At 49.6% G+C, this 18,580-nt stretch overlaps 1 pseudogene; it reads left to right on the top strand.

The window, feature by feature from the left end:
- Window positions 1-18,580, top strand: part of LOC140191416 (keratin, type I cytoskeletal 19-like) — a 112,279-nt pseudogene that overhangs the window by 32,376 nt on the left and 61,323 nt on the right.

The raw sequence follows: 18,580 nt of genomic DNA, 5'->3' as shown, positions 1-18,580 counted from the left end.
TCCAGGGTTCTGATGTTTTAAATGTGATCGAGGCAGAGGAATGAAAGGTGAGCGATGTAGCATTGCTTGTTAGGGAAAATATTACAGCAGTGCTCAGGCAGGACAGATTAGGGGGCTTGTCTACTGAGTCCTTATGGGTGGAGCTGAGAAACAGGAAAGGTATGGCCACATTAGTGGGGTTGTATTATAGACCCACCCAATAGTCAACGAGAATTGGAAGAGCAAATCTGCAGAGAGATCAGCAGGCAACTGCAGGAAACATAAAGTTGTGGTGGTAGGGGATTTTAATTTTCTGTATATTGATTGGGACTCCCATTCTGTTAGGGGTCTAGATGGTCTAGAGTTTGTAAAATGTGTTCAGGAAAGTTTTCTAAATCAATATATAGAGGGACCAACTAGAGGGGATGCAATATTGGATCTCCTGTTAGGAAATGAGTTAGGACAAGTGACAGAAGTCTGTGTAGGGAGCACTTTGGTTCCAGTGATCATAACAGCAATTAATTTCAACTTGATCATGGACAAGGATAGATCTGGTCCTAGGGTTGAGGTTCTTAACTGGAAGAAGGCCAAATTTGAAGAAATGAGAAAAGATCTAAAAAGCGTGGATTGGAACAGGTTGTTCTCTGGCAAGGATGTGATCAGTAGGTGGGAAGCCTTCAAAGGAGAAATTTGAGAGTGCAGAATTTGTATGTTCCTGTCAGGATTAAAGGCAAAGTGAATAGGAATAAGGAACCTTGGTTCTCAAGAGATATTGCAATTCTGATAAAGAAGAGGGAGTTGTATGACATGTATAGGAAGCAGGGAGTAAATAAGGTGCTTGAGGAGTATAAGAAGTGCAAGAAAATACTTAAGAGAGAAATCAGGAGGGCTAAAAGAAGGACATGAGGTTGCCTTGGCAGTCAAAGCGAAGGATAATCCAAAGAGCTTTTACAGGTATATTAGAGCAAAAGGATTGTAAGGGATAAAATTGGTCCTCTTGAAGATCAGAGTGGTCGGCTATATGTGGAACCAAAGGAAATGGGGGAGATCTTAAATAGGTTTTTTGCATCTGTATTTACTAAGGAAACTGGCATGAAAACTATGGAATTGAGGGAATCAAGTAGTGAGACCGTGGAAACTGTACAGATCGAAAAGGAGGAGGTCCTTGCTGTCTTGAGGAAAATTAAAGTGGATAAATCCCCGGGACCTGACAGGGTGTTCCCTTGGACCTTGAAGGAGACTAGTGTTGAAATTGCGGGGGCCCTGGCAGAAATATTTAAAATGTCGCCTGTCTACGGGTGAGGTGCCAGAGGATTAGAGAGTGGCTCATGTTGTTCCGTTGTTTAAAAAATGATCGAAAAGTAATCCAGGAAATTATAGGCAGTAAGTTTAACATCGGTAGTAGGTAAGTTTTGGAGGGAGTACTAAGAGACAGAATCTACAAGCATTTGGATAGACAGGGACTTATCAGGGAGAGTCAACATGGCTTGTGCGTGGCAGGTCATGTTTGACCAATCGGAGTTTTTCGAGGAGGTTACCAGGAATGTGGATGAAGGGAAGGCAGTGGATATTGCCTACATGGACTTCAGTAAGGCCTTTGACAAGATCCCGCATGGGAGGTTAGTTAGGAAAATTCAGTCGCTAGGTATACACGGAGAGGTGGTAAATTGGATTAGACATTGGCTCAGTGGAAGAAGCCAAAGAGTGGTAGTAGAGAATTGCTTCTCCGAGTGGAGGCCTGTGACTAGTGGTGTGCCACAGGGATCAGTGCTGGGTCCATTGTTATTTGTCATCTATATCAATGATCTGGATGATAATGTGGTAATTGGATCAGCAAATTTGCTGATGATACAAAGATTGGAGGTGTAGTAGACCAGTGAGGAAGGTTTTCAGAGCCTGCAGAGGGACTTGACCAGCTGGAAAAATGGCTGAAAAATGGCAGATGGAGATTAATACAGACAAGTGTGAGGTATTGCACGTTGGAAGGACAAACCAAGGTAGAACATACAGGGTTAATGGTAAGGCACTGAGGAGTGCAGTAGAACAGAGGATCTGGGAATACAGATACAAAATTCCCTAAAAGTAGCGTCACAGGTAGATAGGGTTGTAAAGAGAGCTTTTGGTACATTGGCCTTTATTAATCAAAGTATTGGAGTATAAGAGCTGGAATGTATGATGAGGTTGTATAAGGCATTGTGAGGCCGAATCTGGAGTACTGTGTTCAGTTTTGGTCACCAAATTACAGGAAGGATATAAATAAGTTGAAAGAGTGCAGAGAAGGTTTACAAGGATGTTGCCAGGACTTGAGAAACTCAGTTACAGAGAAAGGTTGAATAGGTTAGGACTTTATTCCCTGGAGCGTAGAAGAATGAGGGGAGATTTGATAGAGGTATATAAAATTATGATGGGTACAGATAGAGTGAATGCAAGCAGGCTTTTTTCCACTGAGGCAAGGGGAGAAAAAAAAACAGAGGACATGGGTTAAGAGTGAGGAGGGAAAAGTTTAAAGGGAACATTAGGGGGGGGGCTTCTTCACACAGAGAGTGGTGGAGTATGGAATGAGCTGCCAGACGAAGGTGGTAAATGTGGGTTCTTTTTTAACATTTAAGAATAAATTGGATAGATACATGGATGGGAGGTGTATGGAGGGATATGGTCCATGTGCAGGTCAGTGGGGACTAGCAGAAATGGTTCGGCACAGCCAAGAAGGGCCAAAAGGCCTGTTTCTGTGCTGTAGTTTCTATGGTTTCTATGGTATACTCTGGAATTTAGAAGGCTGAGAGGGGATCTTATTGAAACACATAAGATTATTAAGGGATTGGACACGCTGGAGGCAGGAAGCATGTTCCCGCTGATGGGCGAGTCCAGAACCAGAGGCCACAGTTCAAGAATAAGGGGTAGGCCATTTAGAACGGAGTTGAGGAAAAACTTTTTCACCCAGGGAGTGGTGGATATATGGAATGCTCTGCCCCAGAAGGCTGTGGAGGCCAAGTCTCTGGATGCTTTCAAAAAAGAGATGGATAGAGGCTCTTAAAGATAGCGGAATCAAAGGTTATGGGGATAAGGCAGGAACTGGATACTGATTGTGGATGATCAGCCTGATCACAGTGAATGGCGGTTCTGGCTCGAAGGGCCGAATGGCCCACTCCTGCACCTATGTGTCGATATGAATGTGCCCCCACACAGCGCAACAGTGGGGATGGGTCCACGTTGTCCAAACTCCGAACGGACCGCAGATGACGCCGCCCTGAGAGGCGGCGGCTGCGGATCCTCGCAGTGCCCTTGGCTTGAAGCAGGCGAAGCCAGGGGGCGGGGTGGGAGACCAGAGGTTGCCCGCAGAGTGAGGAGGAAGATAAGGAGGAGGCGTTCCCTGTCCCAACACTGGTCAGTACTGCCTCATGCGCCCGCCATCCCCGTCTCCTGGTGCGCGCCGCCGCTGCTGCTGCTGCCCGGCGCTACCGCCGGAGGAGGATGGGAGAGGAGGCGCGGCGGCGATGGAGTTGTCCCCGGCTCCTCGCCGACATCCAGAAGCACTACGAGCGCATCGTACTTAGAGCCGACACCTCATGGACGGCTACTGCCCCCCAGGTACGATCGAGGGTGGGGGTGGGAGCGGGCGTAAGGGCGTCCCCCACTGCGGTCCCGTCCGCCCTGTAGCCCGGCCGACAGACAGCCGAGGGCTCCTCTTCAACCCCCACTCTCCGTTATATCTCTCTCCTTGTCCTGTCTCCCTTCCTCTCTCTCTCAACTGTTCCTGCCTCTCCATCTCTGTCTCTATGCCTAATTCTGCTTCTCTCTCTCTGACTCTCTTCCTTCTCTCCCTCTCTCTCTTCTGTCTCCCATCTCTTCCCTCTCTCCCCCTTTCCCCTCTCTCTCCCCCCCTTTTCCCCCTCTCTCTCCCCCCTTTCCCCTCTCTCTCCCCCCTCTTTCCCCTCTCTGCCCCCCTCTTTCCCCTCTCTCCCCCCCTCTTTCCCCTCTCTCGCCCCCTCTCTTCTGTCTCCCATCTGTTCCCCTCTCTCTCCCTCTTCTGTCTCCCCATCTCTTTCTGCTCTCCCCCCCTCTCCTCTCCCCCCTTCTCTCCCCTTCTCTCTCCCCCTTCTCATCCCCCCTCCTCTCTCTCCTCCCGCTCTCTCCTCTCTCTCCCCCTCTCCCCCTCCCCCCCCTCTCTCCCCCCCCTCTCTCCCCCCTCTCCCCCCTCTCTCCCCTCTCTCCTCCCCTCTCTCCCCCTCTCTCCCCCCTCTCCCCCCCCCTCTCCTCTCTCTCCCCCCCCCTCCTCTCTCCCCCCCCCTCCTCTCTCCCCCCACCCTCCTCTCTCCCCCCCTCTCTCCTCTCTCTCCCCCCCCTCCTCTCTCCCCCCCCTCCTCTCTCCCCCCCCCTCCTCTCTCCCCCCTCTCCTCTCTCCCCCCCTCTCCTCTCTCCCCCCCTCTCCTCTCTCTCCCCCCTCTCCTCTCTCTCCCCCCTCTCCTCTCTCTCCCCCCTCTCCTCTCTCTCCCCCCTCTCTCTTCCCCCCCTCTCTCCTCTCTTCCCCCCTCTTTCCTCTCTCTCTCCTGTCTCTGTAGGCTCCGGAGGGCGGAGAGGCGGAACTGAGCGACGGCGGAGACGGAGATTGCTTGCAGTCGGCCAGGGCCGAGCTGACGGATGCCCGGCGTCAGTGGCAGAGCCTCCAGCTGGAGACGGAGTCTCTGCGGGCGTTGGTAAGGACGTGTGTCTGTGTGCGCGCACCGGTCTCTCGTTAGAAGCTGCGGGTCGCCGTCAGCGCCATCGGCGGCTGCCAGTTCACTCGGCCACGTCTGGAGCTGCCCCGGGCCGTGTCTGCATCGCCGGCGTCCCTTCGCACCCAGTGCCCTTGGGTAGTGACAGGCCTGCAGGGGCTGCTCGGGGGAGTGGGGTTGGGGGACGCCTGTTTCCCCGTAGACCCCCGGGGGCGGCACAGCCGTACCGCTGCAGGTTCGGTAACTCAGCCCCGTGCTGTCTCCGTGGAGTCCGCACGTTGCCGCTTTCCTCGGCATTATCCAGTCCCCTGTCGCAACCCAGAGGGCCCGTGGGCGGGGGAGGGAGGGGGCGCAGGGGAAACTTGGGTCACTGCAAATTGTCCCAAGCTTGTAGGTGAGAATCAGTGTCGGTTTTAATATCACCGGCATTTGTCTTGAAATCAATTGTCTTTGCGGCAGCGGTACATTACAACACATGATAATGTGGAAAAAGGCCGTGAAATACAGTACATATCACTATATATATATATATATTTGTGTGTGTGTGTATATGTGTAGATAGATAATTATTTAGATTGGATTAGATTATGAGACACGCAGTCCTCTTTTATTGTCATTTAGTAATGCATGCATTAAGAAATGATACAATGTTTCTCCAGAATGATATCACAGAAACACTTGACAAACCTACTTATTTATATTTAAATAAGTACTGACCAAAATAGAAATCAAAAAGTAGTGAGGTAGTATTCATGGGTTCAACGTCCATTCAGAAATCAGATGGTAGAGGGAAGAAGCTGTTCCTGAATCGTTGAGTATGTGAGTTCCTCCCTGATGGTAACATTGAGAACAGGGCCTGTCCTGAGTGGTGGTTGGTCACCGTGGGGAGCTAGTGGAGGATCTGTGACGGCCAGTAGAGCAATACAGTGGGAGACAGGGCCGTTCGGCCCATCTAGGCCATGCTGCCCACAGCATCCAACTCCTCCCCCACGCCCCTTACACTGGGCCCCATTACCCACACTTTGGCCCATATCCCCCCCCAAGCCCCTCCCCCTCCGTGTGCCTGTCCAAATGAAACGATTGCACCTTGCCTCAACCACTTCTTCCGGCCAGTCCGTTCCACCACCTCTGCGTGAAAAAGGGGCGCCCTGGGTCCTTTTGGAATCTTTCCCCCCCCCTCCCACCCCTCGCCCTCTGCCACCTAGATGTAGACTTCCTTTTCTATTCATCTTCTTCAGCCCGTCACCCCTCACCCCCCCCCCCCGCTGGGGTACAGACCCCCTGACAGCCGCTCGCCCTGGGCCACCCTTTGGGATGTTCCCCGGTGCAGCCCAGCTTCTTGGCGTATCTCCCAGCGATGAGGTCTTTGGGGCTGCTGTGGCTCGGGGGGTCTTTGATGGGATGGGGGGTCGCGAGACCCGCGCCCAACCCTCCCCCCCCCCTTTCACGGCCCAGTTTGGGACCCGTTCGCGGGTGGGAGGTCAGCTCCCGTCGTTTTGAACGTTTGTATAAGTGCTCAAGGATGTCGGGGTGGAGATAGGTCTCGACCGAAGGAGGTGCAAGGCACTCCTTCACTCCGCTAGCCTGCAGGTCACCCTTGGGCAAGGTGTAGCACCTGCTCAGCCCCCCGATCAGGGTCAGGTGAAACCGTGGGAGCAGGTGGTGGACGGTCGTACGAGCAGCCGGTGCAGATCACAAGTCTGGTGATGTGACCACTGACGCCAGGCAGGCAATCTCTGAAGAGTATTGATCATGGCTGGGGGGGGGGGGGTCACCCATCTTGTAAAGTCACTGCCCAGAAGAACACGGTGGCAAACCACTTCTGTAGATAAAATTTGCCCAGAACAATCATGGCCGTGGAAAGACTGTGATCACCCATGTCAAAATGACATGGCGCATAATGATGATGATGATAAGGGTCCCCCTCACCCAACTTTCTCCTACGTCCCGAGCAACAGGAACCCACCCCGGCCAACGTCTCCCCATAACCCGGGGCCCTCTCGTCCTGGCCCAGCATCCTCGAAAATCTTCCCTGCCCTCGTTCCAGTTTAATCAGATTGTTTCCCAATCTAAATGCGAGTAGGCTCTTTCCACTTAGAGTAGGAGAGTTAAATATGAGAGGACATGGCTTTAGGGTGAAAGGGGGAACTTTTTCACTCAGAGTGGTGGGAGTGTGGAATGAGCTCCCATCTGTCGTGGTAAAGGCGGGCTCACTCATAAGTTTTAAGAATTAGTTGGATAGGTACGTGGATGGGAGAGGTCAGGAGGGTCATTGGCTAGATGCAGGTCAATGGGACTAGCGGAATAAAGTTTCGGCACAGACTAGAAGGGCCGAATGGCCTGTTTTCTGTGCTGTGGTGCTCTGTGGTTCCTATCACAGGCGGATCGAAACTGTACACATACCCCAAGAGCAGCCTCACCGCCGACTGACTTGTACAACCGCTCATCAGGTCTAGTTCAAGTTCATTGTCATGTGACTGCGCACATGTACGACTAAACAGCACCACGTCCCATCAGACCACAATGTACCCACACAACGTGTATCGCACGCACCATATAGACCAAAATATTACTATGAGTAAGTCAACACAATATAATTCAGATTGCGTGTAGTGCCCAGCACGGGAAACAGTAAACAGCTCACTGTCCCAGTGACGAGACCTCGGTGGTGATGGGGTATTCATTAGTCTGACAGCCTGAGGGAAGAAGCTGTTACCCAGTCTGACAGTCCCACGTGGCCAAGTGGTTAGGCATCAGTCTAGTGATCTGAAGGTCGCTAGTTTGAGCCTTGGCTGAGGCAGCGTGTTGACAATAGACAATAGGTGCAGGAGTAGGCCATTCAGCCCTTCGAGCCAGCACCGCCATTCACTGTGATCATGGGCTGATCATCCACAATCAGTATCCAGTTCTGCCTTATCCCCATAACCTTTGATTCCGCTATCTTTAAGAGCTCTATCCATCTCTTTCTTGAGAGCATCCAGAGACTTGGCCTCCACGGCCTTCTGGGGCAGAGCATTCCATATATCCACCACTCTCTGGGTGAAAAAGTTTTTTCTCAACTCCGTTCTAAATGGCCTAGCCCTAATTCTTAAACTGTGGCCTCTGGTCCTGGACTCACCCATCAGCAGGAACATGCTTCCTGCCTCCAGCGTGTCCAATCCCATAATAATCTTATATGTTTCAATAAGATCCCCTGTCAGCCTTCTAAATTCCAGAGTATACAAGCCCAGTCGCTCCAATCTTTCAACATATGACAGTCCCGCCATCCCGGGAATTAACCTTGTGAACCTCCGCTGTTGTGTCCTTGAGCAAGGCACTTAACCACACATTGCTCTGCGACGACACTGGTGCCAAACTGTGTGGGTCCTTCCCTTGGACAACATCGGTGGCGTGGAGAGGGGAGACTTGCAGCATGGGCAACTGCCGGTCTTCTGTACAACCTTGCCCAGGCCTGCGCCCTGGAAAACCTTCCAAGGCGCAAAGTCCATGGTCTCACGAGACTAACGGATGCCAAGAAGAGTCCTGGTCCTGATGCTCCTGTACCTCCTTCCTGACGGTGGTGGGTCACAGAGATTGTGGGATGGGGATAGTGACGAGGCCCCGGTGGTGATAGGGTATTCATTGTCTGACAGCCTGAGGGAAGGTGCTGTTTCCCAGTCTGACAGTCCTAGTCCTGATGCTCCTGTACCCCCTCCTTCCTGACGGTGGTGGGTCAGAGAGATTGTGGGATGGGTGGTAGAGATCCTCAACAATGCTTTGGGCCCTTCATATAAAACGGTCCCAGTAGGGGTCCTGAAGATCCCTCTTGCCTGTTCTCACCGTCCTCTGTAGGGTCTTGCGGTCCGACGTCTTGCAGCCTCCCTGCCACACAGTGACACAGCCAGACAGGACAAGTCTCCTTGGTCCTCCTGCAGGAAGTTGTCAGAATGGGGACGGGGAGACTCAGTAAGTGTGGACCCTGCTCTGTTTTCTTCACCAATGAGGAGGTGTTGTGGGTCCAGGTTCGATCGTTCCGTTACGTGCACAACCAGAGGACTCTGTGCTCCTCTCTCTCTCCCCCCTCCCTCTCCCCCTCCCATCTCCCCCTCTCCACAGCAGAGCCACTGATGTGCAGCGGGGAGAGAGGTTGGCCTGAGGTCCGCCATCGATTCTTTTGTCTTGTCCACGTCGGGACTCGGTTGTTGCCCCCACGCCACTGGACAAGCCTCTCCACCTCCTCTCCCGCCTGCTGACTCACCGTTGTCGCTGATGAGGCCGGCGAACTCGATGGTGTGGTTGGAGCTGGGTTTGACAGTGCAGGTCGTGAGTCAGCAGCCTATTCAGCGGCCGGCTGAGCTCATTTCCCCAGGGGGCCGCTCAGTGAGATGCAGCTGCCAACTCCCGCTGACTGGGGTATTTCCAGCAAAAAGGTCCGAGATCCAGTTACAGAGTTTGAGAGTTCCAGTGAGGACAGTTTACCCAGCTCAGCGACGATCGTGTTCTCAGACCAGCTCGGCGTTTAGACAATAGACAATAGGTGCAGGAGTAGGCCATTCGGCCCTTCGAGCCAGCACCACCATTCACTGTGATCATGGCTGATCATCCACAATCAGTATCCAGTTCCTGCCTTCTCCCCATATCCCTTCACTCCGCTATCTTTAAGAGCTCTATCTAATTCTTTTTTTCAAAGAATCCAGAGACTTGGCCTCCACTGCCTTCTGAGGCAGAGCATTCTACAGAACCACAACCCTCTGTGTGAAAAAGTTTTTCCTCAACTCGTTCTAAATGGCCTACCCCTTATTCTCAAACTGTGGTCTCTGGTTCTGGACTCACCCAACATCGGGAACATGTTTCCTGCCTCTAGCGCGTCCAATCCCTTAATTATCTTATATGTTTCAATCAGATCCCCTCTCATCCTTCTAAATTCCAGTGTATACAACCCCAGTCACTCCAATCTTTCAACATATGACAGTCCCGCCCTCCCGGAATTAACCTCGTGAACCTACGCTGCACTCCCTCAATAGCAAGAATGTCCTCCCTCAAATTTGGAGACCAAAATGTTTAACAACATCTACACATGTGAGGCATTGTTTTTTAGGTGGGACAGGATGGAGTGGGGGTGCGGGGGAGCGAGGCTATGGTTTCGTCAGTGGGCCGGAGGTGAAGTGAACAAGTTCCAATGCAGCTGGAAGGTGGGATTTTCTATGATCCATTACCAGCCGCTCAATGTTTGTTGAGGTCAGAGCCGCTGGAAACCACAAGGAAGAGTGCAGAGGAGGTTTACAAGGATGTTGCCTGGGTTTTGGAGAACATGCCTTATGAGAATAGGTTGAGTGAACTCGGTCTTTTCTCCTTGGAGCGGACGAGGATGAGAGGTGACCTGATAGAGGTGTATAAGATGGTGAGAGGCTTTGATCGTGTGGATAGTCAGAGGCTTTTTTCCCAGGGCTGAAATGGCTAGCATGAGAGGGCACAGTTTTAAGGTGCTTGGGAGTAGGTACAGAGGAGATGTCAGGGGTAAGTTTTTTACGCAGAGAGTGGTGAGTGCGTGGAATGGGCTGCCGGTGACGGTGGTGGAGTAGAAACGATAGGGTCTTTTAAGAGACTCCTGGATGGCTACATGAGCTTAGAAAAATAGAGGGCTATGGGGAAGCCTGGGTAATTTCTCAGGTAAGGACATGTTCGGCACAGCGTTCTGGCCGAAGGGCCTGTATTGTGCTGGGAGGCTTTCTGTGTTTTCCCCCACTTCCTTTCCAGTCCTGTTGAAGGTTCTCGGCCCGAAACATGAGCTGTTTATTCACTTCCACAGATGCTGCCTGATCTGCAAGTTCCTCCAGCATTTTGAGCGTGAGTGTGTGTATGTGTTACTATGGAGCAAGAGGTGGTTTCTCACAGAGTTATTTGTGGGTGGGAATGTTTCTCTGAGAGCACAGTGGACACAGTTCAACAGGAGCTTCACCTTGGCCGGGACAATGGGATTCTCTGCATCGCTCTACCTAAGCTGGGCTCTGTAAGCCAAATATCTATAAATCTTTGGTGTCAGTAATCTTATCCCACTTTTGTCTGAAAATACTAACCTTCATAAAATCGTAGAAATCTGCAGCACATTACAGGCCCTTCGGCCCACAATGTTGTGCGAACCATGTGACCCACTCTGGAAACTGCCTAGAAATTTCCATAGCGCATAGACCTCTATTTTCTAGGTTCCATGTACCTATCTAAGAGTCTCTTAAAAGACCCAATTTTATCCACATCTACCACTGCCACTCTGTGTGTGAAGAACTTACCCTGACATCTCCTCTGTACCTATTTCAAGCACCTTCAAACTGTGCCCTCTCGTGTTAGCCATCTCAGCCCTGGGAAAAAGCCTCTGACTATCCACATGATCGATGCCTCTCACCATCTTATACACCTCTATCAGGTCACCTCTCATCCTCCGTCGCTCCAAGGAGAAAAGGCCGAGTTCACTCAACCTATTCTCATAAGGCATGTTCTCCAATCCAGGCAACATCCTTGTAAATCTCCTCTGCACCCTTTCTATGGTCTCCACAATCTTCCTGTAGTGAGGTGACCAGAACTGAGCACAGTACTCCAAGTGGGGTCTGACCAAGGTCTTATACAGCTGCAACATTTACCTCGTGGCTCTTGAACACAGTTGATGACAACACACCACACGCCTCCTTAACAACACTGTCAACCTGTGCAGCAACTTTGAGTGTCCTATCGACAAGGACCCCAAGGTCTCTCAGATCCTCCGCAATGCCAAGAGTCTTACCATTAATATTACCTGCACCCTTGGAAGGATCCAGGGAGGGAAAGGGTTAATATTTGAGGAGTGTTTGTTGCTCTGGGCCTTTACTCTCTGGAGTTTAGTAGAATGAGGGGGGAATCACATTGAAACCTGTCAAATATTGAAAAGCCTAAAGAGAGTGGAGAGGATGTTTCCTAGAATGGGGGAGTCTAGGACCAGAGGGACACTGATAGAGTGGATGTGGAGAGGATGTTTCCTATAGTGGGGGCGTCTAAGACCAGAGGACACAGATAGAGTGGATGTGGAGAGGATGTTTCCTATAGTGGGGGGGGTCTAGGACCAGAGGGCACAGATAGAGTGGATGTGGAGAGGATGTTTCCTACAGTGGGGGAGTCTAGGACCAGAGGACACAGATAGAATGGATGTGGAGAGGATGTTTCCTATAGTGGGGGAGTCTAGGACCAGAGGACACAGATAGAGTGGACGTGGAGAGGATGTTTCCTATAGTGGGGGGAGTCTAGGACCAGAGGACACGGATAGAGTGGATGTGTAGAGGATGTTTCCTATACTGGGGGAGTCTAGGACCAGAGGACACAGACTCAGAATACAAGGATGTTACTGTAGAATGGAGATAAGGAGGCATTTCTTTAACAAGAGGTTGATGAATCTGTGGAATTCATTGCCACAGATGGCTGTGGAGCCCAAGTCATTGGGTGTATTTAAAGTGGAGGTTGCTAGTTCTTGGTTAGTCAGGGTGACAAAGGTTACGGGGAGAAGGCGTGAGAGGGATAGTAAATCAGCCATGATGGAGCGGAGAGTAGACTTGATGGGCTGAATGGCCTGATTCTGCTCCTATGTGCAGTTGTCTCGTTATAGGTGGCATATATTGAGTGGACCGCCAGAGACCCCTTTTCCGGGGCGGGCGGGGAGGAGAGGGGGGAGATGTCTAATATGAGGGGCATAATTTTAAGGTGATCGGAGGAAAGTGTAGGTGGTGGAGATGTCAGAGGTAAGTTTTGTTTTCACGCAGAGAGTGGAGCGTGTGTGGAACGCCCTGCCAGGGGTGGTGGTACACGCAGATCCATAGAACCGTAGAACCATAGAAACTACAGCACAGAAACAGGCCTTTTGGCCCTTCTTGGCTGTGCCGAACATTTTCTGGCCTAGTCCCCAGTGACCTGCACACGGACCATATCCCTCCATACACCTCCCATCCATGTATCTGTCCAATTTATTCTTGATTGTTAAAAAAGAACCCGCATTTACCACCTCGTCTGGCAGCTCATTCCATACTCCCACCACTCTCTGTGTGAAGAATCCCCCCTAATGTTCCCTTTAAACTTTTCCCCCCTCACCCTTAACCCATGTCCTCTGGTTTTTTTTCTCCCCTTGCCCTCAGTGGAAAAAGCCTTGCCAATCTGATTTTCCCAATCGACCTGCATGTTAAAATCTTCCAAGACTATCGTAACATTGCCCTTTTGACTTGCCTTTTCTATCTCCTGTTGTAACCTGTGGTCCACATCCCAGCCACAGTTGGGAGGCCTGTATATAACTGCTATCAATGTCCTTTTGCTTTTGCAGTTTCTTAACTCAACCCACAAGGATTCAACATCCTCTGATCCTATGTCACATATTTCTACTGATTTGATGCCATTCTTTACCAGTCGAGCCACACCATCCCCTCTGCCTACCTATTCCCTTTGCGTAAAAAGAACTGTCTTTCAGCCAGGTCCGCGTCCAAGGTTTGAAAGCCGGGCCTCACGCCAGTTTCCCTCTGAGTTGGACCACGTGCGGTGGGTAGTGCACGAGGGAGCTACCTTTTAATCAGGATGGCGACCGAGATTTTTAAGGGCCAGATTTTGGCGGCAGTTTACGAAGGAAGAGCTTTGACCGGTGACCCGTCCGCATTTGGGACGGGTTAGCGGGAGCAAGTTGAAGGAAGGTGGGGGGCGTCAGAGTGGTCATTCTTCGAGGATTCAGCGAAGAGAGGCTTGGGTCAGAGGAAGAAGCCAAGGAAAGTTCGAGGTTGTTTTTCTTTTCTCCCTTCCCTTCTTTATATCTGCTCAGGTAGGACAGGAGAGATGGCAGGCAGGACAGCTGAATGCTCCTCTTGTGGGATGTGTGAAGGCAGGGAGACCTCCAGTATCCCTGATGACTACAACTGCGAGAAGCCAGTCCCCTCAAAAACAAATATCCCGTTTTGGATACTCCTGTGGGGGAACGACCTCCCAGGAGAATGCCACGGCGGCCGGGTTACAGGCACTGAGCGTGGGTCCGTGGTGCAGAAGGGAAAGAGAGAGAAGAGGGGAGTGGTAGTGATAGGGGACTCAATAGCGAGGGGAATAGACAGGAGATTCTGTGGATGTGAATGGGACACCCGGATGGTATGTTGCCTCCCAGGTGCCAGGGTCAGGGATGTCTCAGATCGCACTCACAACATTTTGGAGAGGCAGGGGGAGCAGCCAGATGTCTTGGTACATATTGGTACTATTAACATGGGAAGGAAAAGCAATGAGGTCCTGAAGAGAGAACTTAGAGAGCTGGGTAGAAAGCTGAGAAGCAGGACCTCCTGGGTAGTTATTTCTGGATTGCTGCCTGTGCCACGCGCCAGTGAGGGTAGAAACAGGACGATTTGGCAGATAAATGCGTAGCTGAGAAGCTGGTGCAGTGGGCAGGGATTCAGGTTCTTGGATCATTGGGATCTCTTCTGGGAGAAGTATGACCTGGTCAAAAGTGACAGGTTGCGCCTGCACCTGAGGGGGACCAATATTCTCGCGGGCAGGTTTGCTAGAGCTGTTGGGGAGGGTTTAAACTAATTTAGCGTGGGGGGGGTGTGGGAACTAGAGTGAAGGGACTCAGGAAAGGACTGATGGTAAAAAAGTAAAGATAGCACACAATCAGATTGTCTGGAAGGGCAGGCAGGTGATGGGACTTAGTTGCAGCCAACAGGGTGAGTATTAAATCATTAGGGATGCAGAATCAGAAAGGATAGCAAATAAGGTACTCAAGGTGTTGTATCTAAATTCGTGTAGTATAAGAAATAAGATGGATGATCTTGTTGCAGTATTACAGATTGTCGGGTATGATGTTGTGGCCATCGCTGAATCGTGACTGAAGGATGGTTGTAGTTGGGAGCTGAATGTCCAAGGTTACACGTTGTATCAGAGGGTTAGGAAGGTAGGCAGAGGGGATGGTGTGGCTCTACTGGTAAAGAACGGCGTCAAATCAGTAGAAAGATGTGACATAGGATCGGAAGATGTTGACTCCTTGTGGGTTGAGTTAAGAAACTGCAAGGGTAAAATGATATTGATGTCAGTTATATACAGGCCTCCCAACAGTGGCTGGAAGGTGGACCACAGGTTACAGCAGGAAATAGAAAAGGTGAGTCAAAAGGGCAATGATATGATAGTCATGGGAGATTTTAACATGCAGGTCAATTGGGAAAATCAGGTTGGTAATGGATCTCAAGAGAGTGAGTTTGTTCAATGCCTATGAGATAGCTTTTTAGAGCAGTTTGTTGTTGAGCCTACTAGGAGATCAGCTATGGATTGGGTGTTATGCAACGAACCGGAGGTGGTTAGGGAGCTTAAGGTAAAAGAACCCTTAGCAACCAGTGATCACAATATGATTGAGTTCAACTTGAAATTTGATAGGAAGAAAGTAAAGCCTGACGTAGCAGTATTTCAGTGGAGTCAGGGAAATGACAGTGGTATGAGAGAGGAGTTGGCCAAAGTAAATTGGAAAGAGCTGCTGGCAGGGATGTCAGGAAGGTGCAGGACATGTGTGTTCCAAAAATGAAGAAATATTCAAATGGTAAAATAGTACAACTGTGGCTGACAAGGGAAGTCAAAGCTATTGCAAAAGCAAAAGAAAGGGCATTCAACAAATCAAAAATTAGTGTGAAGATAGAGGATTGGGAAGTTTTTAAAAACCTACAGAGAGCAACTAAAAAATATCATTGGAAGGGAAAAGATGAAATATGAAATCAAGCTAGCAAATAATATCAAGGTGGATAGTGGGAGTTTTTTCAAGTATGTTAAAAATAAAAGAGAAATGAGAGTGGATATAGGACCGCTAGAAAATGAGGCTGGAGAAATAATAACAGGGGACAAGGAGATGGCTGATGAACTAAATGAGTATTTTGCATCAGTCTTCACTGTGGAAGACACTAGCAGTAAGCCTGATGTTGTAGTGTGTGAAGGAAGAGAAGTGGGTGCAGTTACTGTTATAAGAGAGAAAGTACTCCAAAAGCTGAAAGACCATAAGTCACCCGGACCAGATGAATTGCACCCTAGGGTTCTGAAAGAGGTATTGTTAGAGATTGTGGTGGCATTAGAAATGATCTTTCAAAAATCATTGGGCTCTGGCATGGTGCCATAGGACTGGAAAATTGCAGATGTCACTCCACTCTTTAAGAAAGGAGGAAGGCAGCAGAAAGGAAATTATAGACCAGTTAGCCTGACCTCAGTGGTTGAGAAGACATTGGAGTCTATTTTTAAGGGTGAGGTGATGGAGTACTTGGTGACACAGGACAAGATAGGACAAAGTCAGCATGGTTTCCTTCAGGGAAAATCCCGCCTGACGAACCTGTTGGAATTCTTTGAGCAGATTACAAGTAGGATCGATAATGCTGAAAAATGTGAGGTACTACATTTTGGTAGGACTAATCAAAATAGGACATACATGGTAAATGGTAGGGCATTGAAAAATGCAGTAGAACAGGGATCTAGGAATAATGGTGCATAGTTCCCCGAAGGTGGAATCTCATGTGGATAGGGTGGTGAAGAAAGCTTTTGGTTTGCTGGCCTTTATAAATCAGAGCATTGAGTATAGGAGTTGGGATGTAATGTTGAAATTGTACAAGGCATTGGTGAGGCTAAATTTGGAGTATTGTGTACAGTTCTGGTCACCGAATTATAGGAAAGATGTCAATAAAATTGAGAGAGTACAGAGGAGATTTACTAAAATGTTGCCTGGGTTTCATCTCCTAAGTTACAGAGGAAGGTTGAACAAGTTGGGTCTTTATTCTTTGGAGCGTAGAAGGTTGAGGGGGGACTTGATAGAGGTGTTTAAAATTATGAGGGGGATTGATAGAGTTGACGTGGATAGGCTTTTCCCATTGGGAATGAGGGAGATTCAAACAAGAGGACATGAGTTGAGAGTTAAAGGGCAAAGGTTTAGGGGTAACATGAGGGGGAACTTCTTTACTCAGAGAGCGGTAGCTGTGTGGAACGAGCTTCCAGCAGAAGTGGTTAAGGCAGGTTCGATGTTGTCATTTAAAGTTAAATTGGATAGATATATGGACAGGAAAGGAATGGAGGGTTATGGGCTGAGTGCAGGTCGGTGGGACTAGGATAGGGTAAGAGTTCGGCACGGACTAGAAGGGCTGAGGTGGCTTGTTTCCATGCTGTAATTGTTATATGGTTATATATGGTTATAAGGGGGATGCAGTGGCTGTTGTATATTTGGACTTTCAGAAGGCCTCCAACAAGGCTGCTTACATTAAGAGCTAATAGTATTACAGGAAAATTACTAATGCAGTTAGAGCATTGGTTGATTGGTAGGAGGCTGCAAGTGGGGATAAAAGGATCCTTTTCTGGTTGTCTGCCAGTGACTAGTGGTGTTCCACAGGGGTCGGTGTTGGGACTGCTTCTTTTTATGCTGTATATAATGATTTAGATGATGGAATAGATGGCTTTGTTTGCATATCACACGAAGATTGGTTGAAAGGCAGGTAGTGTTGAGGAAAAAGGTAGGATGCAGAAGGATTTAGACAGATTAGGAGGATGGACAAGAAAGTGGCAAATGAAATACAATGTTGGAAAATGCATGGTCATGCACTTTGGTAGTAGAAATAAATGTGTGGACTATTTTCTAAACGGGAAGAAAATCCAAAAATCTGAGATGCAGAGGGACTTGGGAGTCCTTGTGTAGTGCACCCTAAAGGTTAACTTGCAGGCTGAGTCGGTGGTGAGGAAGGCAAATGCCTTGTTAGCATTCATGTCAACAGGTCTAGAATACAAGAGCAGGGATGTGATACTGAGGCTTTATAAGGCACTGGTGAGGCCTCACCTTGAGTATTGTGAACAGTTTTGGGCCCCTCATCTTAGAAAAGATGTGCTGGCATTGGAGAGAGTCCAGAGGAGGTTCACAAGGATGATTCCAGGAATGAAAGGGTTATCATACAAGGAATGTTTGATAGCTCTGGGTCTTTACTCACTGGAATTCAGAAGGATGAGGGGGATCTCATTGAAATATTTCAAATGTTGAAAGGTCTAGACAGAGTAGATGTGGAAAGGATGTTTCCCATGGTGGGAGAGTCCAGGACAAGAGGGCACAGCCTCAGGATGGAGGGGCATCCATTTAAAACAGAGATGCGGAGAAATTTCTTTAGCCAGACGGTGGTGAATGTGTGGAATTTGTTGCCACGTACAGCTGTGGAGACCAGATCGTTGGGTGTATTTAAGGCAGAGATTGATAGGTTCTTGATTGGACACGGGATCAAAGGTTACGGGGAGAAGGCCGGGAACTAGGGTTGAGGAGGAGATTTTTAAAAATGAGCCATGATTGAATGGTGGAGCAGACTCGATGGGCCAGATTGTCTAGTTCTGCTCCTATGTCTTATGGTCTGAGACCTGCAGCTTCCAGCAATCCGCATTAAGGAGTTGGAGCTGGAACTGGATGAACTTCGGATCAAACGGGAGGCTGAGAGGGCGATATTTAGGACATATAGAGTGGTAGTTACACCCAAGGTGGGGGACACAGGAAACTGGGTGACAGTCAGGAAGGAGAAAGGGGTTAAGCAGCCAGTGCAGAGTTCCCCTGTGGCCATCCCCCTCAACAACAGGTCTATCACTTTGGATACTGTCCGGGAGAAACAACCTAGCAGAGGAAAGTCACAGCGGTCGGGTCTCTGGCACTGAATCTGCCTCTGTGACTCAGAAGGGAAGGGGGGAGAAGAGGCACACTGTGGTGATAGGGGTCTTATTAGTTAAGGGAACAGACAGGAGGTTCTGTGGACGAGAACGAAAATCCTGGATGGTATGTTGCCTCCCGGGTGCCAGGGCCTGGAGCATCCACAGGAGACTGCCTTGTCTCCCTTTCCCTTCACCATTTACACCTCGGACTTCAACTACTGCACAGAGTCTTGTCATCTTCA

This window comes from Mobula birostris, chromosome X (assembly GCF_030028105.1).
Source record: "Mobula birostris isolate sMobBir1 chromosome X, sMobBir1.hap1, whole genome shotgun sequence".
Taxonomy (NCBI): Eukaryota; Metazoa; Chordata; class Chondrichthyes; order Myliobatiformes; family Myliobatidae; genus Mobula; species Mobula birostris.
Note: the sequence above shows the minus strand (reverse complement) of the source record. Positions and strands in the feature narration are given on the sequence as shown.